The sequence below is a fragment of the Nicotiana tabacum genome, chromosome 15, assembly GCF_000715075.1.
Source record: "Nicotiana tabacum cultivar K326 chromosome 15, ASM71507v2, whole genome shotgun sequence".
Lineage (NCBI taxonomy): Eukaryota > Viridiplantae > Streptophyta > Magnoliopsida > Solanales > Solanaceae > Nicotiana > Nicotiana tabacum.
In genome coordinates, this window is record NC_134094.1 from 52,564,029 (window position 1) to 52,587,497 (window position 23,469).

Sequence of the window (23,469 nt, forward strand, 5' to 3'; positions counted from 1 at the left end):
CATAAAGAGAAGTTGATACTCCCAAATTTATATACACTATCCTAGTCTCATAAGTTACAGTATTCTCCTTTATCGGGACTTCATATTCAGTTTAGTTTTGTCTTTATTCTGTCAAGAGAGCATAGAGTCTATGTATATACAGTATTACAGTATTTTCACCACCATCGAGTTATAATCAATGGGCAGGCCCCAATTGGGCAACCTCTGAATAGATGGTGAGTTATATACCGAGCCTACTATGGTCGAGCGCCTATGAGCGAGCCCAAAATGGCCGAGATACAGAGCCTAATATGGCTGAGCGCCTATGAGCGAGCCTACTACGGCGGAGCAGTTACACGTTCCAAGCCTTATAGGGCCGGACATTTATTTTACTTACTATATTGGGAGAGTTGAGTCAGTATTAGCAGGTAAGTATATCTCCAGATCATCCTTGACTCCCAGTTACTTTCAGGTATCATATTATCAGTTCAGTTTTAGCTTTTAGTTATTTTATTGCCTTACATACTCGGTACATTATTTCGTACTGACGTCCCTTTTCTGGGTGCACTGGATATCATGCGTGCAGGTTCAGACAGACAGACGGGTAGACCTCCTCAATAGGTGTTGCCCGAGTTCAGACTGATCGGTAAGCTCTACGTCCTTCGGAGTTGCCGGGTCTAGAGTTTTGTGTACATCTTATGTATATCTGTATATATGTTATGGGTAGGTCGGGCCCCTGTTCCGATCATAGTACATCCATTAGTAGAGGCTTGTAGACATATCCTATCAGTTAGTGCAGTATGTTGGGCTTATAGGCCTTGTATGTATATTTTGTTGGTTTGTCAGTTGTAGTAGTTATGACGGCCTTGTCGACCCAGTGTTAAATTGATGTTTAATCAATGTTAGTTTCTGTTCAGTTTTATATTTTGCTTCGCAAATTGTCTTCCAATGTGGCCCCATGGCCAACGTATGACATTATATATTCAGAGTCCCTTAGGCGCAAGTTGGTACGCAAGGTTAGGTGAGGCACCAGGTGCCGGTCTCGCCCCCCAGGTTTAGGGCATGACAAACTTGGGAGTCTACAAGCCGTGTCTAGTAGGGTCTTGTTAATAGATATGTTGTGCACCACATTATATAAGCAGGGAACTACAGGGCATTTAATAGTTGGTTACCCTTATTTCAAATCTAAATCGTGCTATAGAACTGAGTTATAGGAAATTTGAGTTAAACTGACGTTTTGGTGTTTGCATGCACAGATAACGGTGACTAGGAAGACTACGGCTAGCTAGAGGAGAGATACAACAGCAGGTGAGGGGACCAACAGGGTACCCCCAGTAGATGGGGCCCAGTCTGAGGCCCAAGGCGAGACCCTTACTCAGCCATTACCGACTCCTTCACCACCTAAGGATATTCCTAGGGATACCGCACATCCAGTTTTTCCTCCACTTCCATCAGATTAGGACTCGAGGGGTGCGGTGAATTTGTTGACACATTTGGTAGCTACCCAGCAATAGGCTAGGGCATCAGCTAGTGTAGGATCTTCTGAGGGGTCTGGGAGTTCAAGGGTCTGAGAGTTTATTGCTTTGAATCCCCCAGAGTTCACGGGGATAGATCAGAGGGAGGACCCGCAGGATTTCATAGATCAGCTTCACAGGATCTTTTGGGTTATGCATGCCACGGAGAAAGAGGCAATTTAGCTAGCAGCTTTTCGACTACGATATATAGCCATCCTTTGGTAAGAGGGACGGGAGAGGTCCAGGGGACGTGATGCACCTCCAGCAATTTGGGAGAATTTTTCAGATGTCTTCCTTGACCAGTACTTACTACGGGAGATCCGACAGGCTCGAGTCGATCAGTTTCTAGCCCTCAAGCAGGGCATTATGAGTGTTCAAGAGTATAGTCTCTGTTTTGACTAATTGGTCAGATATGCACCATCCATAGTTTCTACTATGCGGGACAGGATTCATAGGTTTATAGCAGGGTTGGCCCCAGAATTAACCGAAGCATGTGCCACCACTGCATTGTAGGATAGTATGGATATCTCCCGGATTCAGGCATTCGCCCAGAATATAGAAACGGGTAGGCGTCGGCAGTAGGGTACAGAGAGGGCTGAGCAAGGGCAACGTAAGAGGATGAGATTTCCCAGGTCTCAGGAGCAATCTCAGGGTAGTTATAGGTCCCAGTACTTTGAACAGCCACCTAGGCCTCCGCCACCTCAGTTACAGGGTTACAGGTATGACCGCTATACTCAGTCAGGACCAGGTGAGAGCGGGCGTCGGGATTGCAGCGACAACGAGGTTCTGCACAGACATGGTCATTTCTGCCGCTGTGTGACATCTGTGGTAGAGGACACTTGGGCCAATGCTGAGCAGGTTCTGATGCTTGTTATACATGTGGGCGTTCAGGGCATATGATGCGAGATTGCCCAAATAGAGATTCTGGTGGAATGGCACAACCAACGAGTTCAAAAATAGGATCATCTATGTCCGTGCATCCTTCAGGGCGCGAGTCTCAGTCTTCGGCTGGTAGAGGTCGAGGTAGAGGTAGAGGCTCCAGTTCAGGTGGTAATCATAACCGTATCTATGCTTTAGCGGTTTGACAGGTCCATGAGTCTTGACCAGACGTTGTGACAGGTATATTGACCATTTGCTCTCATGATGCTTATGCTTTGATAGACCCAGGATCTACTTTATCGTATATTAACCATTTGTCGCGGGGAAGTTCCGTATAGTGCCTGAAATACTAAGTGATCTTTATCTACACCAGTTGGAGAATCGATTATTGCTAGACGGGTTTACCGAGGTTGTACGGTAACAGTTTGTAGTCATCAGACCTAAGCTGACCTAGTTGAGCTTGAGATGATGGATTTTGATGCTATCATGGGCATGGACTGGTTGGAAGCTTGCTATGCCATAGTTGGTTATAGAGCAAAGGCAGCCAGATTTCATTTTCCGGGTGAGCCAGACCTTGAATGGGTAGGTAATACAACGACACCCAGAGGTAGGTTTATTTCCTATTTGAAGGCGAGAAAAATGATCGCAAAACGGTGTATTTATCATATTGTGCGAGTTAGAGATGCATATGCTGAGATATCTACACTTTAGTCTATTCTCGTAGTCAAAGAGTATGCAGATGTGTTTCAAGATGAGCTTCCAGGTATTCCTCTAGAGCGAGAGATTGATTTTAGCATCGATTTGCTTCCATGAACTCAACCAATATCCGTCCCTCCGTATAGAATGGCACCTGCCGAATTGAAGGAGTTGAAGGAGCAGTTAAAAGATTTGCTGGAGAAAGGTTTCATCAGGCCAGTACCTTACCTTAGGGTGCACCGGTAATGTTTGTGCAGAAGAAAGATGGCTCGCTGAGGATGTGTATCGATTATAGGCAGCTGAAAAAGGTAATTATTAAGAATAAGTATCCACTTCCAAGGATCGATGACTTGTTTGATCAGTTGCAAGGGACTAGATGCTTTTCAAAGATAGATTTGAGGTCGGGATACTACCAGGTCAGAGTTCGGGAAAAAGATATTCCAAAGACAACCTTCAGGGCCAGATATGGCCACTTCGAGTTCATTGTCATGTCCTTCGGGTTGACGAATGCACCTACCGTATTTATGGACTTGATGAATAGCCTATTCCGACCATTTTTAGATCTGTTCGTGATAGTATATATTGATGATATTCTGGTTTATTCCCGTTCAGAGGATGAGCATGTGGACCACCTGCGAGCGGTACTCCAAACCCTCCGTGATCGTAAGTTGTATGCTAAGTTTTCTAAATGTGAGTTTTGGTTGAAGTCTGTAGCATTCTTGGGGCATATTGTATCAGATGAAGGGATAAAGGTGGACACTCAGAAGATTGAGGCCGTGAAATCTTGGCCTAGACCTACCACTCCGATAGAGGTTCGTAGCTTTCTAGGCTTAGCAGGATACTATCGGAGGTTCGTAGAGGGTTTTTCTTCCCTTTCGGCACCATTGACGAAGTTGACACAGAAAGAAACTAAGTTTCAATGGACAGAGGCTTGCTAGCGGAGTTTCCAAGAGCTTAAGAACAGGTTGACCTCAGCGCCAGTTCTAACACTTCCAGAGGGTCTAGAGGGTTATGCCATGTATTGTGATGCCTCAGTTGTCGGGTTAGGATGTGTCCTGATGCAAAATGGGAAGGTAATTGTGTATGCTTCAAGGTAGTTGAGGAAGCACGAGAGGAATTATCTGACCCACGACCTCGAGTTAGCTGCGGTTGTCCATGCACTTAAGATATGGCAGCATTATTTATATGGTGTTCATGTTGATGTATTTACAGATCATAAAAGCCTGCAATATATCTTCAAGCAAAAAGAGTTGAATTTGCGACAGAGGCGATGGCTTGAGTTATTGAAAGATTACGATGTTAACATTCTCTACCATCCAGGGAAAGCTAATGTTGTAGCAGATGCCTTAAGTCGCCGATCTATGGGTAGCTTAGCACATGTAGAGGCCAAGAAAAGACAATTAACTAGAGAGATTCATCAATTGGCTTGTTTGGGGATTCGGTTAGTAGATTCTTAGGATGGTGGAGTTGTACTCCAAAACACTACAAAATCATCTCTCATAGCTGAAGTCAAGGAAAGGCAGTACGAGGACCCAGAGTTGGTCGAGTTGAGAGAGCGAGTTCCGTAGCAGAAGAAGCCATTGTTAGTGCTCAAGGGAGATGGGGTTCTCAGATACAGGGGTCGTTTGTGTGTTCCAGATATAGCAGGGCTACGAGACAGGATTATGTCAGAGGCACATTATTCGTGGTATTCCATCCATCCTGGGTCGACGAAGATGTATCATGACATTAATGATGTGTACTGGTGGAACGATATGAAGAAGAACATTGCTGAGTTTGTCGCCCAATGTCCTAGTTGCCAACAAGTGAAGATAGAGCACCAGAAGCCCGGAGGGCTAATGCAGACTATAGAGATCCCGACATGGAAATGGGAGGCGATAAACACAGACTTTATCACGGGTTTACCCCGTTCTAATCGTAAGTTCGATTCCATATGGGTGATAGTCAATAGGCTCACGAAATCAGCTCATTTCCTACCGGTCAAATCTACATATACAGCAGAAGATTATACGAAGTTATATATTAAGGAGATAGTACGGCTACACGGAGTACTAGTTTCTATTATATCTGACCGTGGAGCTCAATTTACAGCACATTTTTTAAGGTCATTTCAGAGAGGTCTAGGGACTTAGGTGAATCTCAACACAGCTTTTCATCCACAGGCGGATGGACAAGCCGAGCGCATAATTCAGACGCTCGAGGATATGTTACGAGCATATGTGTTGGAGTTTAAAAGAAGTTGGGATGAACATCTACCTCTTATCGAGTTTGCATATAATAACAATTACCACTCCAGTATCCAGATGGCTCCGTACGAGGCTTTGTATGGGCATAAGTGTAGATATCCTATAGGGTGGTTTGCTGTTGGAGAATCTGGATTGCATAGGCCAGACCTGGTTCAGCAGGCCATAGAGAAAGTAATCTCACGCCCCAAAACCGAGGAGCGTGACCGGCGCTCAACCGAGTGAACCCGACTGAGCAAGCCTGTTAGATTTCATTTTACCCAAATTCATTCGTGAATAAAGAGGAGATGTACTCTGTTAATCAAATACTAAAGAGATTTCATTAACCCCTTCCATTTCATTCCTATTAACAGCATCATTCAATATTTCCAAAATAGTACGAGTTTATAGATTTAATGAATAACATGTTGCCAAATACCAACAGTTCTAATCCAATTTCCAACATCAAATACCACCCACAACCTGTCTACAGAGCCTCTAAGTACAACTGAAGAGTAATATGGAAACGCCGGCAATAAGGCCCTGGCTATACCTCAACCACAAAGTACATGAGAAACAAAAGATACATAACCCCGAAATGACGTGGGGCTCACCAAATCAGCTGAAAGGAGTGTACTACTATCACTGATCAATGCCACCTGTTGTAGAACCACCTGCATCCATTAAAGAAGCAGCGCCCCCGGCAAAAGGGACGTTAGTACTGTCGAATAGCACTAGTATGTATAGCTAGAAATCCTCTTTCAAAAGAGAATGCCCATATGATCTATACGTGGAACACATAATATAATGTAATTGAAACAACCTGTACAAACAAGGACAACAAAAGGGGAACCTATTGTCTGCATTAATAATGTGTCTCATTAGACCGTCCTTAGTGTTCACATATCATATTATACACTTATGCGTTTCATAGACCGTCCATAGTGTTTATTCATACCGCACATAAATACCTCTTAGACACAATGTACCTATGCGTTTCATAGACCATCCATAGGATTTCATATCACAATGGATTTCATAACACAATGTACCTATGCGTTCATAAACCGTCCACAAGATTTCATATCGCAATGTACCTATGCGTTCATAGACCGTCCACAGGATTTCATATCGCAATGTACCTATGCGTTCATAGATCGTCCACAGGATTTCATAACACAATGTACCTATGCGTTTCATAGACCGTCCACAGGATTTCATACCACAATGTACCTATGCGTTTCATAGACCGTCCACAGGATTTCATACCACAATGTACCTATGCGTTTCATAGACCGTCCATAGGGTTTCATAACATAATATACCTATGCGTTTCACAGACCGTCCATAGGGTTTCACAACACAATATACATATGTGTTTCATAGACCGTCCATAGGGTTTCATAACATATTGGAAACAAAAGTACAAATACGTACATCTCATATCCTTTCACACCACATATCACTTAATCCGTACTTTCAACCACTTACAACATTATTATTTCATTGGCTCTCTTGGCCATACATATGATTCTTTATTCATGGCGCAATGGCCGTATTTCATATTTCACACTTTCATTTCTTCCCTTTCATAGATCATCATCATAACTATCAACAAGTAGAATATTCCGGAAATCACAACTTTAAATTCATTAGTAATGAAGGCTTTAAACACAATCGATTTCTTTCCAATAAATGAAGTAAAATGATTGGCAATCGAAGTACAAGTTAAAATCATACACAATTTCCACTCACGAATATGTAAGAACGCAAAACACATTGAAAATTACTTACAAAGTATAGCATTAGCTAAAACAACCACATATGGGCATCACTTGAGTTGATAAACATTTAGCCGATTATATTGTCGAAGTCAATTTTGGAATAGTTGAGTCAAAGCTCATTTTATAATCTTTCTCACATTATTTCATTTCATTGGCACCATTGGTCACAAGTATAACTTTCACAATTGGCACGTTGGTCACACTTTATATTCCCAATTTACTGATTTCGCTTCCAACCATCTTTATAGGTTATCAACAATAAGACATTCCCAACGAAGACTTTAGGTACACATATGAGCAATTAAGAGTCTTAAGAATATTGAGATTTTCTCACACAATTTGGCATACTAGCTTTCATTTGAAATACGATTCAAGCCACCACATTTTAATACGTAACCCATACTTTGAAACTCACGGAAACATTATGGAATTCAATTCCAAGAGAGAAGGTTTAGCCAACATACCTCAATTGAGCTTTCCTTAAATTACTACAACGTTCCGAAAATTCTAGCAATCCCAATCTATTTGAGACATAACAAAATTGAACCATAATTAGGAAGATATTCATGGTCTCAGCTCATTTGAGCATTTTATCAAACACTAAGTGTGGATTACGGTTCAAGGTCCTTTTATGGAGGATTCCATCATCCCACAACCCAATCATTACTATTTTTAGCTCAACAATCTTTCTACACCCTTTAATAACACATGCATGTAAAATAAACAACCCTATAGCCCAGAAATTATCTTGCTTATTACCCATTTCTAGACAAAATTCGAAATTGAGGGTTAGGGTGTAGAATCTTACCTCTAGGATGAAGACTTAGTGAGTTTTCCTCCTTAATCTTCCAAAACTTGAGCATGAATTGAAGAATCAATTATTGAGGAACACCTTCTCACTCTAGGGCACTCTCTCTCACTCTAAAATATCAGATTTATTTAACGAAATAGGGTCGGGTTTTTAAAACCCAAAAATGAAGCTCCGGAACAGGTTCTGCGGTCGCATATGCAACCGCATAATGGTTATTCGGACGGCATATCGGTCGCATAATTGGTGTCCAAATTGACCAAAAATCTGCCTGAGTCTGCGGTCACTATGCGGTCTGCATAATTATTCTGCGGTCGCATAGTACACCGCATAATTGCTTCCAACTGACCCAATTAACTGCCTCACTCTACAGCCATTATGCGGTCCGCAGAGTGATTCTGCAGTCGCATAATGGACCGCAGAAATGCACTTTTCCGCCAAAAATTTTCCTTTACTTTCCCATGCATTGTTCCACCCAAAAGGTCCGAGCACGTAATCCTAGTCCGGCACTATGAAACATTATTTTCTTTGCAAATTTTACCGGGCTTTACACTTAAGTTCTTCAAAAATTTTCGGGGTGTTACATTTTCCCCCGCTTAGGATCATTCGTCCTCGAATGAGGGTCAAAACCTGTTATTAACATCTTATGCAACTCAGTTTGTTTCATACAACATTCGAGAAGCCCCAAATTTGACTAACTCATAAAATTTCAAAAATTTCGCCAGAGTTTCCCTTGTAACTAGGCCTATCCAGCTGTCAGATAGCCCCAGAATCATTACCAAGGGACTAAGTCCTTGCACAAACCGGCGCACACTAGCCTCTATTCTACAATCCTCAAACACGTAATCCTAGTCCGGCACCATGAAACATTATTTTCTTTGCAAATTTTACCGGGCTTTACACTTAAGTTCTTCAAAAGATTCCGGGGTGTTACAAGTAAAGCATACCCGGGAGCGACTGTTGACAGCTCAGAGTCGTCAGAAGTCATATTCTGACGTGCGGCGACGAGACTTAGAGTTCAGGATTAATGACTGGGTATTCTTAAAGGTATCACCTATGAAGGGCGTAATGAGGTTTGGCAAGAAAGGCAAGCTTAGCCCACGGTATATTGGGCCTTATAGGATCATTCGGAGAGTGGGCCAAGTAGCTTATGAGTTAGAGTTGCCCTTAGAATTGGAGTCTGTCCATCCGGTTTTTCATGTTTCTATGCTACGAAAGTGCATTGGCGATCCTAGCCGAGTGGTACCTACGGATGATGTACAGATTATAGAGGACTTGTCATATGAGGAAATCCTAGTTGCCATCCTAGACCGACAAATCTGCAAGCTACAAAATAAGGAGGTAGCCTCTGTGAAGGTTTTATGGAGGAGCAAGAACATACAAGAGATGACGTGGGAATCGGAGGAAGAAATAAAGTCTAAATACCCCCACCTATTTCAAACTGAAGATATAGCTCGAGATGGGATACTACAACACAACTCTATTCAGGCTAGCAGGTCATCAGGTAAGCTTTTATTCTTGACTTTCAATATTTATGATTTACGATCGGTGAGGCAAAGTGTTGCTATTTATATACCTTGGCCATGTGTGGCATGCATAGTATGTTTTCTGGCTGCATGCAGGTTGGTTTTAGTCTAGTGTACGGAGGAGACTCTGGCAAAATTTTCCAAAGTCTCTAAGAGTAAACATTCGAGGACGAATTTCCTAAGGGAGGAATGATGTTACACCCTATATTTTCGTACATAAAAGTGCGTCGTAAGCAAATTAATGTAGGACCAAAAATGAGATAATATTTGAATATATATAAATTAAGTTAATCATGTTACCTCGGAGGTTACAAATAGTGATGATCATGAACAACAAGTACAAAGAGGGTTGGAAGGTTCAGAAGCTAAAGGAATTGAAGAAAATAATATTTCGTTGAAAGTCGCCAAGTTGGGAATGTTATAACATGTACCTTTGGGGTGAGACTAGGGTGCTTAACATGATAAAGAGATTATGTTATGATTTATATTAGTCGTATGACAGCCGTACGTTATGTTTTGAAGTCAAGTGAATTGTGGAACAAAAGTCGATGAAAGTCATCACAAGTTACGTTCATAAGTTTTACTGAAAGTTTTGGTCAAATGTAATTGCTCTTTTCTCCCAATATACTTAGAGTTACGGGGTGTTCTACCCATAATATTGAATATCTATGAGTCTACTTTCTAACTCATTACACTGCTTGTCAATACCACATTGGAGTAGAGAGATATGGGCATTTTGGCGAGACTGCGCAAGCTGCTAGGTGACAAGTAGGTGTGTCACCTACTTGCTTAAATGAGAGTCCAAAAATGGGCCATTTCGGGTCGTCCAAAGAGGCCTTTTAAAGGCCTATTTTCTTCATATATTAGACTGAAAATAGGGCATAATAACCAGACATAATCTCTGCAAAAATCCTCCAAAATTTCCCACAAACCCTAATTGATTTTCTCTCCCTTTCAAGTTCTAATTGGAGGTAAAACCTAGAGTTTGAAGAACCAAGATAGGAGATGAGTTATCCAACAAATAAGGCGAGTTTACTGCTCTCTTTCATCCATTTTTTCTGCTGTAAATTCATGGTAAGTCGGTCTATACTTTTAAGAACTCACGGGATGGTGATCGGAAGCCGTGAGTTCGAGTTATTCACTTGTAGCGGACTATTTTGTGGACTGTTTTGTGTTGCTGTTGGGCTGCATGTTTTACTACTGTTTTGTGGAGTTTTGGAGGAGGAAGGGGGTGGAGAAACACCATATAAATGTAGGGTGGTGGGCTGGTCGTTCGTCGTAACATTTTTGGATCGTTTGACACTACTACGATAGTCATTTTGTGTATGAAGAGATTGGGGTGTGTTGGGCTGTTTTGTAGTATTTGATGGTGTATATAAGGCTGGAAAATAATGTATATATGTTGTTATTGTTGTGTTCTTGTGTTGTTGGTGGTATCTTGAATTTGGAGGAAGTAAGGATTATAGGGGAGATGCTGCCCGTTTTAATACAAAATAAGCTTGTCGTTCGTTGTGCGATAGTTGTACCTTTTGTAACTTAATAATAGTATTATTATCGTTATTGTAGATTAAGGTGCGAAGAGGTGAGTTCAACTTGGTGATTGGAAAGATTGTGATAAGGTATGTTAAGGCTAAGCCCTTCCTTCATTTTGGCATGATCTCGTAATTACATGTGTTTGATAACGAGGCATAAAGAGAAGTTGATACTCCCGAATTTATATACACTATCCTAGTCTTATAAGTTACAGTATTTTCCCTTATCGGGACTTCATATTCAGTTTAGTTTTGTCTTTATTCAGTCAAGAGAGCATATGGTCTATATATATACAGTATTACAGTATTTTCACCACCAACGAGCTACAATCGGTGGGCAGGCCCCTATTTGGCAACCTCTGATCAGATGGTAAGTTATATACCGAGCCTACTGTGGCCGAGCGCCTATGAGCGAGCCCAAAATGGCCGAGATACAGAGCATAGTATGGTCGAGCACCTATGAGCGAGCCTACTACGGCAGAGCAGTTACACGTTCCAAGGCCGGACATTTATTTTATTTATTATATTGAAAGAGTTGAGTCAGTATCAGCAGGTAAGTATATCTCCAGATCATCTTTGACTCCCAGTTACTTTCAGTTATCATATTATAAGTTCAGTTTCAGCTTTCAGTTTTTTTATTGCCTTACATACTCGGTACATTATTTCTTACTTATGTCCCTTTTCAGGGGGCACTGCATTTCATGCGTGCAGGTTCAGACAGATAGACGGGTAGACCTCCTCAGTAGGTGTTTCCCGAGTTCAGCCTGATCGGTAAGCTCCACGTCCTTCGGAGTTGCTGGGTCTTGAATTTTGTATACATCTTATGTATATCTGTATATATGTTATGGGTAGGTCGGGGCCCTGTTCCGATCATAGTACATCCATTAGTAGAGGCTTGTAGACATATCCTGTCAGTTAGTGCAGTATGTTGGGCTTGTAGGCCTTTTATGTATATTTTGTTGGTTTGTCAGCTGTAGTAGTTATGACTGCCTTGTCGGCCCAACGTTATATTGATGGTTAGTCAGCATTAGTTTCCATACAGTTTTATATTTTGCTTCGCAAATTATCTTACAATGTGGCCCAATGGGCAAAGTATGACATTATATATTCAGAGTCCCTTAGTCGCAAGTTGGTACGCAAGGTTAGGTGAGGCACCAGGTGCCGGTCTCGCCTCTCCCAGGTTCGGCTGGGGTCCTCCTGTCTTGTTTGTAAAGAAAAATGATGGTTCTATGCGTATGTGTACTGATTATCGCCAGTTGAACAAAGTCACGGTGAAGAACATGTATCCTTTGCCTCGTATTGATGACCTATTTGATGAGTTACATGGTGCCAAAGTGTTTTCCAAGATTGACTTGCGATCAGGTTATCATCAATTGAAGATTCGGGAGCGAGATATCCCGAAGACTGCTTTCAGGACCAAATATGGTCACTATGAGTTTCTTGTTATGTCTTTTGGGCTGACCAATGCCCCAGCAGCTTTTATGCACTTGATGCATAGTGTGTTCCGGCCCTATATTGATTCTTTCATCATCGTATTCATTGATGACATTCTAGTGTATTCCCAGACTCCGGAGGATCATGAGCAGCACCTGAGGACAATGCTTCAGACTTTGAGAGAAAAGAAGTTGTATGCAAAGTTCTCAAAATGTGAGTTCTGGTTAGACTCCGTGGCATTTTTGGGTCATATTGTGTCGAGTGAAGGGATCAAGGTGGATCCGAAGAAGGTGGAAGCAGTGTAGAGTTGGCCCAGACCATCCTCAGCTACAGAGATCCGGAGTTTTCTTGGGTTGGCGGGGTATTACCGTCGGTTTGTTGAGGGATTTTCTTCTATTGCAACACCTATGACCAGGCTAACCCAGAAGGGTGCTCCGTTCAGGTGGATAGAGAAGTGTGAGGAGAGCTTTCAGAAGCTCAAGACAGCTTTGACCACAGCCCATGGCGTTGGATGTTCAGGCCTTAGCCAGCCAGTTTGTGAGATTGGATATTTCGAAGCCGAGTCGAGTATTGGCGTGTGTGGTCTCTCGATCTTCCCTTTATGATCGTATCAGGGAGCATCAGTATGATGACCCCCATCTGCTTGTCCTTATGGACACGCTCCAGCACAGTGATGCTAAGGAGGTCACTATTAGGGAGGATGGTGCATTGAGGATGCATGGCAGGTTATATGTGCCTAATGTGGACGGTTTGCGTGAGTTGATTCTCCAGGAGGCCCATTTCTCGTGGTACTCCATTCATCCGGGTGCCATGAAGATGTATCAGGACTTGAGGCAGCATTATTGGTAGAGGAGGATGAAGAAGGACATAATAGAGTATGTGGCTAGATGTCTAAATTGCCAGCGGGTGAAGTATGAGCGTCAGCGACCGGGTGGGTTGCTTCAGAAGATAGAGATTCTGGAGTGGAAATGGGAGCGGATCACTATGGACTTCGTCGTTGGACTCCCACGGACTCAGTGAAAGTTTGATACAGTTTGGGTGATTGTGGACAGGTTGACCAAGTCAGATTATTTCATTCCTGTGATGACTACCTATTCTTCCGAGCAGCTGGCTCGAGTTTATATCCGAGAGATTGTCAAACTTCATGGCGCGCCGGTATCTATCATCTCTGACCAGGGCACGCAGTTTACATCACGTTTTGGAGAGCCGTATAGCAGGAGTTGGGTACTCGAGTGGAGTTGAGCATAACTTTTCACCCTCAAACGGACAGGCAGTCCGAGCGCACTATTCAGATTCTTGAGAATATGCTCCGTGCGTGTGTGATGTAGTTTGGAGGTTCTTAGGATCAGTTCTTGCCACTTGTAGAGTTTGCCTACAACAACAGTTATTAGCCCAGCATTCAGATGGCACCATATGAGGCTCTATATGGTTAGCGGTGTCGATCCCCAGTGGGTTGGTTCGAGTCGGGCGAGGCCAGATTATTGGGTACGGACTTGGTTCAGGATGCCTTGGAGAAGGTGAAGGTGATGCAGGACAGACTTCACACAGCCCAGTCCAGATAGAAGAGCTATGCGGACCGGAAGGTTCGCGATGTTGCATTCATGGTTGGAGAGCGGGTCCTGCTTTGGGTTTCGCCTATGAAAGGCGTTATGAGGTTCAAAAAGTGGGGCAAGCTGAGCCCACGGTTTATTAGCCCCTATGAGGTGTTGCGGCGAGTTGGGGAGGTTGCTTATGAGCTTGCCTTACCTCCCAGCCTAGCAGGAGTTCATCCGGTATTTCATGTTTCGATGCTCCGGAGGTATCAGGACGATCCGTCTCATGAGTTGGATTTTAGCTCAATCCAGTTGGACAAGGATTTATCCTACGTTGAGGAGCCAGTGGCTATTTTGGACAGGCAGGTTCGGAAGCTGAGGTCAAAGAACATTGCATCAGTAAAAGTTCACTGTCGGGGCCAGTCGGTCGAGGAGGCGACTTGGGAGATCGATCAGGATATGCGCAACCGTTATCCTCATATTTTCACAGCTTCAGGTATGTCTCTATACTCGTTTGAGGACGAATGATTGTTTTAAGAGGGGGAGGATCTGATGACCCGGCCGGTCGTCTTGAGAGTTATAGCCCCGATCCCCTATTTAACTGCTTACCCCGTACATTTTTCTACTATTGTGACTTGCCGGGAGGTTTCATTTTGGTTTTTGGAAGTGTTTGGGACACTTAGTCCCTAAATGGAGGTTTAAGCCTTAAGATTGGCACCGTAGTCGAAACTGTGTGAAGACGACTCCGGAATGGAGTTCCGTCAGTTCCATTAGCTCCATTAGGTGATTTTCGACCTAGGGAGCGTCTAGATTGTGTTTTGGAGGTCCGTAGATTATTTAAGCTTGAATTGGCGAAAGATGATTTTTTGGAGTTTTGGACCGGTAGTGAAAATTTTGATATCGGGGTCAAAATCTGATTTCGGAAGTTAGAGTAGGTCCGTAATGTTGAATATGAATTGTGTACAAAATTTGGAGTCAATCGGACGTGGTTTGGTTGGTTTCGGCATCGGTTGTCGAATTTTGAAGTTTCAAGTTCTTTAAGTTTGAATTGGGGGGTGATTCTTGATTTTTGCATTGTTTGATGTGGTTTGAGGGCTCGACTAAGTTTTTCTGGTATTTTAGGATTGGTTGGTATGTTTGGTTGAGGTCCCGGGGGCCACAGGTGAGTTTCGGACGCCCAACGGATCGATTTTTGGACTTAGGAGGTTGCTGAAGTTTTCTGGTGTCTGAGTTCTGGTTTCCTTATATGCGATCACGTGGGGTGATCCGTGATCGCGTAGGCTTAGATGGGTAGAGGATGAAATTGTTCTTTGCGTTCGCGGCATGCGAACACATAGCGATGTGAGGTGGTGCACCGCGAACGCAGAGACAAGGTCGCATTCACATAGGGTTAAGTGGACCAAAGCTGGGCCACGTGCTTTGCTCATCGCGAACGCGTGAGGACGTTCGCGATTGCGTGAGTATGGGAGCTAGAGCATCGCGTTCGCATGGTGGTTTACGCAATCGTGTAGAGTTAATTTCTGGGGCAGCAAAGTTGTTCTTTGCGATCGCGAGGCTACTTCTGCGATCGCGATTAAGGAATCACTGGGCAGTATTAAAGTTCAAAAATGAGGGTTTTGAGTTCATATCACAAAATTGAATTGGGAGCTCGGTAGAAGACGAAATTTCGAGAGATTTTTAGAGGAAGTCACTGGGTAATGATTCCTAACTCCTTTATGGTTATATCCCACTAATGTATCATTAATTTGATCATTTAATTTCGGATTTGGGGAAAAAATTTGAGAAAAGTTCTTAGGCCGAATTTTGGGGTTTTGATCGAGATTTTGGTATCGGATTTGAGTAATTTTGGTACGAGTGAACTCGTGAGTGAATGGGTGATTGCATTTTATGACTTTTACCCGATTCCGAGATGTGGGCCCTTGGAGGCTTTTTGAGCAATTTTTCAATTTCTTGCGTTAGCTTTGATTTCATTAGCTAGATTAGTTTCTTGTAGTTATATTTATGCTATGTAATTGATTTTGGCTAGATTTTGGCAACTCGAAGCCGGATATTTGTGGAAAAGGCATTGTGACTGATTGATTGAGCTTGGTTCGAGGTAAGTAGCTTGCCTAACCTTGTGTGGGGGAAACTCCCTTTAGGAATTGGTACTGTTTGATATGTGAGTGCCGTGTACGTGAGGTGAAGAGTACGTACACATGCTATTTGTTGTAAAACTCCGTTTTTCACTAAGTCATAACTTGTTTTCTCCTTATTTGAAACACAGTAGTATATTTACTATCCTGTTTAGACTAGAATAGCATGCCTATTTGTTTAACTGCCTATTCGAACTCTGTGCAGCATGTTTAGTGAAATTACCTGCTTTCCTTTACTTTAACTTTGTCTAAACTGTAGGATTTCTTGCTGTAATTGTTATCTCGGTTAGTTGCGCTGCATATTTACTTTGAGACTATGGAACGGTATTCCAGGAGATCCCCCTGTACTGCATATTTACTTTGGGACTACGGAACGGTATTTCGGGAGATCCCCCTATTTTGCATATTTATTTAGGGACTACGGAACGGTATTCCGGGAGATCCCCCTGCACATTTACGTTTGGGACTACGAGACGGTATCTCGGGAGATCCCCTATTGTTATCACTGTGTTCTGAGCTGTTGTCTTTCATTGATTCTATTCCTGTTAGATTTTCGTATTTATTTTACTATGATATTTTATTCTGTCTTATTCATTATATTTATACCAGTAGGGCCCTGGTCTGATCTCGTTACTACTCGAGCGAGGTTAGGCTTGGCACTTACTGGTTACCGTTGTGGTATACTCACGCCCTTACTTGCACACGTTTTTCGTGTGCAGATCTAGGTTCATCTTACCAGCCTCATCACTAGTTGTAGTCGCTGCTACTTATTGGAGACTTCAAGGTACATCTGCTCGCGCCCGCAAATCCTCGAAGCCCCCCTCTATCCCTCTATGTTCATTTTTCTTTCTTTCAGTAGAAATGATGTATAGAACGGTTAAGACTTCTTAGTAGCTTGTGACTTACGGTATTCCGGGTTTTGGAAAATTGTTTTGTACATTTTCAGAGGTGCTAATTGTATATGCCGAGTAGCATTCAGTTGCTTATTAGATATTTGTTACTGTTAGTAGTTAATGTTCATGCTTTAGTTTTACTTCCGCAAAAGTGTTAGGCTTACCTAGTCGTAGAGACTAGGTGCCGTCTCACGGAGGGAGAAATTGGGTCGTGATAGATACCATGTGAATTGTTAATAAAGGTAAGATAGGTGTAGTTTACATTTGGGCCATATGGAATCTTGAAAGAAATAGGCCAAGTTATGAGTATGATGTGTCCCCCATCGTTGTTCTCCATGCACCTAGTGTTTCATGTGTCTATGCCCGAAAGGGTAGTTGGGAATCGTTTGTCTATTATTCTGGTGGAAGCTATGGAAGGTGAAATTAATGGGTAATTAGCTTATGAGATGTACCTAATTGTCATCCTTGTTAGATAAGTCCGGAAGTTGAGATTGCCTCCGTCAAGTGCTATGGCTAAGTTTGTGAGTCGAGGAGGTCGCCTCGATGGCCGAGAGTGTTGTGGGAAGGGAATATTCTCACTTATTTGTAGAGCCAAATGGTTGTGGTTCAAAAGTACTTTTGATGTGTTATGATTTAAACGTGTACAGTTCATGTCAAGATACCACTTTTGTTAATGTAATGCCCTTAATGTTGAGGTCGGTGTTATTAATATATATTGTGATTCTTTGTTGAGTTGTGGATGTGTTGTTAGGAGTTGTTTTGGTGGTTCTCTGGCAGGTGGATAGGCCCAATTACAGGGGAGACTCTTCCAAAATTTCTGAAAATTTGGGAGATAGTCAAATTGGGGGCTTATGATGTGTGAAAGAAGAGATGAATTATGTTGGGTGTTTTGGGCGGACTCTACTTCTCATTCGAGGACAAATCACCCTAAGTGGGGGAGGATGTAAGGCCCCGTATAATTTTGCCAAGGAATTTAAGGTTTCGTGGTGTCGAGGTAGGCCTATGTGTTTGAGGAGTGGATGGAAATTGTTTTGCAGTAGAAGGCAATTCTGCAGTCTGTTTCGCGACCGCAAAACCTTTTTGCAGGTCGCATAATCATCGCAGAGTTGAGTAAAGAGTTTGTTGAATTTTGATGGTCGTTTTGCGGTCCATTCTGCGATTGCATATCCATTTTGCTGTCCGCATTTTCCGTCGCAGATTTGGCATGAAGAATTTTGTTGGGTCATTCTGCGGTCCATTCTGCGGTGGCATAAGTGGTCTGCGGACCGCAGACCTGTCGCAGAACGGTCCAGACCAGCCCATTTCTTGGCATCATTTTCGCGGTCCACTTTGCGGGCCGCATATCTATTATGCGGTCAATTCTGCGATCGCAGATCCGAGTTCGGAGGGTCCATTTTTCCTATTTTATAACTCAACCCCATTTTAATAAATAGCCTTTTGGAATGATTGTCTAATGATTTTAGAGAGAGGTAAGAGCATTTTAGAGAGAGAAGGAGAAAATCTAGCATTCTAATCATCCAATCTTGCACCAACCTTCAAGAATCAAGGAAGTCAATCACTAGATTATCATCTATCCGGGTAAGTCGTACTCCTAAGCTTTCATGCAAGAGGTTATGAGTTCTAGTGTATTGTTGTCATGACCAAAAATCCTAACCTGTTGTGATGTTGCCTATCGTCGTACTAGGCAAGCTGACATTTCAAAATATTTCCAACACTTTTAACGGAAAACAAATTTAAAGCACTTTAAACAATCGGGGTGTCACAGAGTACATGAGTATCTATACATCATCACAAGTCTGGAAAATATTTTCTATGATAGTCTCCGAGAATCCGAACTCCACAACTCAGCAACCACCGTGACCGACAGCATCTGGATCTGCACACAAGGTGCAGGGTGTAGCATGAGTACAACCAACTCAATAAGTAACAAATCTAACCTTTAGACTGAAAGGTAGTGACTAACTCAGCAGGTACAGTTCAACATAGAAATAACAGTACAAGAATGTAGGCTTGCTTCCATGTTCAACAATTAAACTCAATTCTAGTAAAATAGATCAAATTCTGAATGATATGATGAGTATGACCTCTCTACACCTACATGCCAATGCACGTGCTGGATGCGATGCACCATACTGAAAGTCTCATGTACCCATACTCTCTGAATACCCAATCGCTCAGTACTGTATATGGCCAATCTTGTATATGGCCAATTCAGCCCAGGGAAAATCCATCCCAAATATATATATATATCAACTAACAGTCAGTCACTCAGTACTGTATAAGGCCAATCCAGCCCAGGGGAAGATCCATCCCCAAATATAAATAATTCGGACAAGATCCATGTCCAGGGAAGATCCATCCCTCGATATAATCAACTATGCTCACCGGGGGTGTGTACAGACTCCAGAGGGGCTCCTTCAGACCAAGCGCTATAATAAGCCAGATCCATGCATAGATCAATAAACATGCTATGGCGTCCAACCTGATCCCATAACGGTCACTCTCAATCAGGCCCTCGGCCTCACTCAGTCATCAATCTCTCCCGTCTCTCTCTCTTGGGCTCATAATGTCGTGAAACTAGCCCAAAACTGATGATATGATATAGTAATAAATAGCAACAGAGACAGAGATATGATATGCAGTGAATAAATATGACTGAGTATGAAATTTCAATGAAAAAACAAATCAACAACAAGGAAACGACCACTATGGGCCCCAACAGTACCAGTAATAGCCTAATCATGATTTCTAAAATGATTGATAGCTCAATTACTTTATCACATGATGAAAATATAGATATCAACAAGATAAATCTAATGTACACTTTCATGGAATCGACCAGGTCACAGTTCGTACGGTGCACACCCACACACCTGTCACTTGGCATGTGCATCACCTCAACACCAATCATATAATACATAACTCGGGGTTTTGAACCCTCAATGCCAAGTTTAGAAGTGTTACATACCTCAATCCGATCAAATCCCTACTCCAACACACCTTTGCCTCGCGAAACGGCCTCTAAACGCCTCGAATCTAGCCATAAACAATTCGATATAATCAATATGGGCTAAAGGAATCAACTCCATAAGAAAATGCTAAGTTATTAATCAAAAGTAAAAAATCGACTCAAAAGCCGGCCCCCGGGCCCACGCCTTAAAATTTGATAAAAGTCACAAACCCCCAAAGCCCATTCAACCACGAGTCCAACCATATCAAATTTACCAAAATCCAACACCAAATCGTCACCAAAATCCCTAGCCTCAAACTCCCAAATTCCACCTTAAATACACAAACTAGTTGGGAAAATCAATGGGGAAACAAGATTATTGATAAAAAATGAGCACAAGGGACTTACCTCAAGAAACCCCTCGAAAATCCTTTCACGAATCGCCCAAACTCGTGCTTGAAATGTTTGCAATGAAACCAAAATTGCGACCCCTTGTTTTAATAATCTCCTCAGGCTTTCCGCTTCTGCGGACACTTAACAGCATATGCGGTGTCGCAGAAGAGACAATCCACCCACTTCTGCGGTGAACCACTAGAGCTGGGCCTCCACTTTTGCGGTCCTATCCCCTGTATTTGCGCAATCGCAGGTGCGGAAATCCCCATCGCACCAGCGCACAATCCACTTCTATGCCCTTCACGCTGCAACTGCGGCCACGCATGTGCGGAAAACTCCTCGCACATGCGACCACAATCGTCCCCACTCTTGGCCGCATCTGTGCATCCTCAGCTCGCACCTGCGATCAAAGCTCCGCAGATGCGATTGCACCAGCAGAATTCCTGCTTCAGCCATGCACCATGTCCTATTTTTGATACGTTAACCATACGAAATCAACCCTCAAATCACCTCAAACAACATCAAAAACATGAATTGCACCCCAATTCAAGCCTATTGAAGCTAAGGAATTCCAGCTTCTACAAACGACGCCGAAACCTATCAAATCATGTCCGATGGACCCCAAATTTTGCACACAAATCACATATGAAATTACGTACCTATTCCAACTTCTGGAACAGGAATCCGACCCCGATATAAAAAAGTCAACTTTCGGTCAAACTTTTCAAAAATCCAACTTTTGCCATTTCAAGCCTAATTCCACTACGGACCTCCAAATCACAATCCGGACAAGCTCCTCAGTCAAAAATCACCCAGTGGAGCTAACGGAACCATCAAAACTCCATTCCGAAGTCATTTACTCATAAGTTAACAACCGGTCAACCTTTTCAACTTAAGCTTCCAACGTTGAGACTAAGTGTCTCATTTCATTCTGAAATCTCTCCGGACCCGAACTGACTACCCTGGCAAGTTACATAATAACTATAAAGTACAAAATAAGCTGTAAATGGGGGAATGGGGCTACAACTCTCAAAATGATCGACCGGGTCGTTACAATTGTGGGGTTGGAAATAGGCCATGCATGTGACAATATGTTGTAGTATGTGGGATTAATGAACCATTTTGGTTAGTTTCTTGTTAAAATTGGTTGAGGGAGGAAGGTATTACCATTGTACAGCTTTATAGTCTATTTTGCATACTAGGTGTTTGACAAAATTCCTAAGAGAGTTACACCATGAGAATCCTTCTAATTATTATCCGATTTTTGCTATCTTCCTATAGATTGTTATTGCTAGAAGTGTTGGGCGTTGTAGTAACTTAAGGAAAGCTCAAACAAGGTATGTTGGTTGAACTACTCTCTTAGAATTGAATTACATGATGTTCCTGTGAGTTTCAAGTATGGTTGGCTCAAGTTCCTTATTCCCATGTTCCGAGTTGTTCCCAATAAATTCGATTATCCCGAGTAAGCAAAGTGTCGAGAATTATGTATTCAAAATATGTTCTGAATGTTCCTATCACATTATGTTATCTTTCGGGAATATGTTCAAGAATGATATGTGTAATAAAATGTTATGACTTTGAGTCATGTTTCAAATGAAAGTCCATTATGCTTAACTTGGAAAGAATACTCCATGCGTCTAAAACTCCAATTGCTTATATGTGTACCTGAAGTCTTGCTTTGAAATGCCTTGTTGTTGATCCTATATAAGGATGCTTGAAAGTGAAAGAAGTGGGTTGGAGATATAAAGTGTGTCCAACGTTCCAAGAATGAAAATTATACTTGTGGCCAATGGTGCCAATGAAATGAAATGATGTGAGAATGGTTATGAAATGAGCCTTGATTCAACTGTTCCAAATTGACTTGGAAAATAGATTTTCCTAAAAGCTTATGTACCCAAGTCATGCCCAAATGTGGTTGTTTTGACTAATGTTATACTTTGTAAGTATTTCCAATGTGTTTTGAGCTCTTATGTCTTCATGAGTTGAAATTGTGTATTGCCCTTTTTGGGGAAAAGTATTTCAAGAACAAATGATGTGTTACACGTTTATGATTTTAACTTGTGCTTCGATTGCCAATCATTTTACTCTATTTCTTGGAAAGAAATCCATTGTGTTTAAAGTTTTCATTGTTAATAAACCTAAAATTGTGATTTTCGAAATATTCTATTTGTTGATATTTATGATGATGATCCATAAAAGTAAAGAAATGAAAGTGTGGAATATGAGATACGGCCACCGTGCCATGAATGAAGAATCATAAGTATGGCCAAGAGAGCCAAGGAAATAACGATGTTGTGAATGGTTGAAAATACTAATGAAGATATATATAATGTGAAAGATAATGAGGTGAATATAAAATATATTTGTACTTTTGTTTCCCTTATGTTTCCCTTATGTGCAAAACAAAAAAATGTTTTCTTGGGAGTATTGTTAGTCACCGAGGAAGGGTAGGTAGGAATAACCTAACCCCGAAACTACATGTGTCGGTGTAGGGTGGCATTGTGATTATTCCCCTTATTTGGGATGAGATTGTTGTGATGAGAATATCCCCCTTTATTGGGATGAGGTGATTACTATAAAAGGGTGATGTCAATCCACACGGCATTGTGGTGAGATGGCCTAGCCGATCGGGTCGTGATCCGATGCCATGCCGCACACATAGTGATGATTGTGCTGGATATTGAAATTGAAACTGTGCTTGAGATTGTGATTGAGATAATGATTGAAGTTCGTGATAGTAATTGTGATTGTGGTTGATGTCTTCGGGGAAGACGGCCTAGCCGATCGGGTCGTGATCGGACTCCGTGCAAAATACACGGTGGCATATCTATATCGGTACTAATGATCTCCCAACCAAATATATATATATATATATATATATATATATATATATATATATATATATATATATATGTTATGTTTTAACTGGGCATTTGGATATTGTTGATTATGACTTGTTGGTTCTATGATCTTCCCTTTATTATATTGGCATTCTATTTTGAAAGAGGACATGTAGCTTTATATACTAGTACTATTCCACATGTACTAACGTCCCTTTCACCGGGGGCGCTGTATCTTCAATGGATGCAGATGGTTCGTCAACATGCGGTTTTGATCTTCATTAGCAGTTACTCTCTATTCCGCAGATTTTGGTGAGCCCTACTCTATTTCGGGCTTCATGTCATTTGACGTTGT